The sequence below is a fragment of the Elephantulus edwardii genome, unplaced genomic scaffold (genome assembly GCF_000299155.1).
Source record: "Elephantulus edwardii isolate Elephantulus edwardi_28Jun2011 unplaced genomic scaffold, EleEdw1.0 scaffold00141, whole genome shotgun sequence".
In the NCBI taxonomy this organism is placed as follows: domain Eukaryota; kingdom Metazoa; phylum Chordata; class Mammalia; order Macroscelidea; family Macroscelididae; genus Elephantulus; species Elephantulus edwardii.
The window spans coordinates 8,681,749-8,685,097 of NW_006399891.1; positions in this window are offsets into that span (position 1 = coordinate 8,681,749).

The following is a 3,349-nucleotide window of genomic DNA, read 5'->3' on the forward strand; positions in this document are numbered from 1 at the left end:
TTCAGTCAATACATTTTGTTAAATGTGCCAGGAAATTGACTTTTATGCCTTTGTAAGGCCTTTCATGTAAATAAACACATGTTCAAACACACACACACACACACACACACACACACACACACACAAATCCTAGCCTCCAAGGAGAAACTTTGTTTCACCCTCTCTCACCCAATTGTTTTCTTGGCAGTCCATACTGTCAAGTAAAATAAAAATAAAGTCCTGCAAAATAAAGAAATCCTCAAGGCTCAAGAATCTTTTAATTTTTTTTAAAGAATAATTTTTTTTACTGGTTTACTTACAAAGTTTGTATACATTGGGTTTGTTTTGGGGTTGTTTTTTTTTCACACTGGGGCATTTCTATTTCCTTTACCTACCCTTACCTCTATGCATCAAATTGTGCAACCCTATGATTACCCTCCTGCCCATCCTTACCCCTCTGCTCCTACCCTCCCCCCACCATAGATGCTCATACACATTTTCCTCATTATCTTTCTATTTCTACAATAATGGTCATATACAATATTTGTCCTTATGGAACTGAGTTAGTTCACTTAGATTAATGCTCTCCAGTCCTTCCTAAGTTGTTTGCTGTTGTTATGTGCCATCAAGTTGCCTGCAACTCATAGTGACCCTACGTACAACTGTTCTAAACCCTGCTTTATCCTGTGTCAATCTTATTATCTCTGCTACAGCTACCCTCATTACCCAGTCACTGAATCAATCCATCTCATCTCAATGGTCTTCCTTTCTTGTGCTGTCCCTCCACCCTCCAAAGCATGACGTCCTTCTCCGAGGACTGGTCCTGCCTTGCAACATGTCCAAAATACATCAGACTAAGCTTCAGAATCCTTACCCCCAAGAAGCAGCCTAGTCTCACCCTTTCTAGGATGAACCTACCTGTTTGTTTTCCTAGTGGTCCATGGTATATTCAATACTCTTCTCCAGCACTACAGATCAAAGGCATCAATTCTCCTTCTATCATCTTTAGTCATTGTCCAGTTTTCTGATGCATACCAAGTAATTCCAAAGACTCTGACCTGTATCAGGCGCACCTTAATCTCCAGACTGACATTGTTGCTCTTCAGTACTTTGAAGAAGTCTCTGATAGCAGGCTTTCCCAATGAAATTCGCCTTTTAATTTCCTGGGTGCTGTATCAAGAGGGTTGATTGTGGGGAGCTCTGGTGGCCTAGTGGCAAGGAGCTGCAACTACAATCCCAGAGGCACACGGTTCGAATCCACCAGATCCTCTGCCGGGGAAGGAGGGACAATCTCCTCCTGTACCAGTCAGATCTGATTTGACGGTACACTCACACAAAAATAATAAATAAAAAAAAAAGAGGGTTGATTGTGGAGACAAGCAAACTAAAGCTGTTAACAGTCCTAATCTCTTCACCATCTATCATGATGCTGCCAATCAGCCCAGTGGTGAGAATCTTTGTCTTTTTGATGTTGAGCTTCAGTCCATATTGAAGGCTGCATTTCTTGGCCTTCTGCAGCAAACGCTTCAGGTCCTCCTCAGCTTCAACAAGAAGGGTTGTGTCATCTGTATAACACAGATTGTTGATGAGTCTTTCTCCAATCCTAATGCCACATTTCTGCTCATTGAACCCAGCCTCCAGGATAATCTGTTCTGCATATTGATTGAAAAGGTATAGAGATAGGACACAGCACCCTTCCCAATTCTGAACAATATGGTGTTACCTTGCTCTGTTCTGAGGACTGCCTCCTGGTCCAAGTATAGGTAGTTATTTTCTAAATTTTTGCACCTGTGTGCTGTGTAGTATTGTATTGTGTGAATGTAGAATGATTTCTCAATTCATTTGCTAGTGGTTGGACATTTGGGCTGTTTCCATGTCCCTGTGATGGTGAATAACACTGCTATGAACATTGGTACAAATCTCCATTTGTGCCTCAGTTCTAATTTTCTCGGGGTATATTCCAAGCAGTAGGATAGTGGGTCATATGGAATTTCTATGTTCAGCTTTCTGAGGAAATGCCAAACTGCCCTCCAAAATGATTGTACCATTTTACAACCCCACCAACAGTGTATAAGAGTCACTGACTCTCCACATCCTCTCCAACACTTATTCCTTGCTTCCCTACTAAACTGCCTACTGTTACTGCTCCTGTTGTGAGATGGTATCTCATTGTGATTTTTACTTGCTATGCATCAGAGAGATGGACAAAGATCAAGGATGACAGAAAATTTGGAAGACCATTGCCTGGATCACACACACCTTGGTCTCTAGACTGACACTGTTGTTCTTCTGTACTCTGGAGAGGTTCCTGACAGCAGATTTTCCCAGTGCACTTTGTCTTTTTATTTCCTGACTGCCACTGCCAAAAGCATTGATTATGGAGCTGAGCAAGCAGAAATTGTTGACAATCTCAATCTCTTCTCCATCTATTATGGTGCTGTCAATTGGCCCAGTGGTGAGAATCTTTGTGTTCGTATGTTGAGCTTCAATCATATTGAAGACTATAGTTCTTGACCTTCTGTAGCAGGCACTTCAAATTCTCCTCAGTTTCAGCAAGTAAGGTTGTGTCATCTGCATAACATAGGCTGTTGATGAGTTTTCCTCCAGTCCTGATGCCACATTCCTTCTCATAATGCCCAGCCTCTCGAATGATCTGTTCTGCATATAAATTGAAAAGATATGGAGACAGGACACATCCCTGATGCACCCCTTTCCTGATTTTGAACTATGCAATGTTTCCATGCTCTGTTCTAAGGACTGCTTCCTGGTCTAGATATAGATATCACATGAGCACAATTAAGTTTCTGGGATTCCCATTTTCCTCAAGGTTAGCCACAATTTGTTGTGATCCACACAGTCAAATGCCTTTGCATAGTCAGTGAAACACAGATAGACTCTGCTTTCTGCCAAGATCCACCTGAAATTTTCAGTAATGTCTCTAGTGCCACAAACTTTTCTATACCCAGCCTGTACTTCTGGCAGTTCTCTGCCCATCTACTGCTCCAATTGTTTCTAGATAATCTTCAGCAGGATTTTGCTTATGTGTGATGTTAGTGATACTGTTAAATGTTTTCCACACTCTGGTGGGTCACCTTTTTTGGAATGGGAATAAATATGCATCTCTTCCAGTCAGTTTGCCAGGTAGTTGTCCTCCAGATTTCTTGGCACAACCTGGAATAGAGAGAATTAAAAGAAGCAGCAGCTAAAACATGTCTCTAAAGAAGTCATCCCAAGATCACAAAACCAAGCATTAAAGTTTGTACACTTGATCTTCAGGAGAATTCCTTAGACTCTCTGCATCGGAGATGTTCCTCTGAACTTAGAATCATTTCATGGTGGGTGGAGGGCTGAGGATTTGAACAATGGCGGA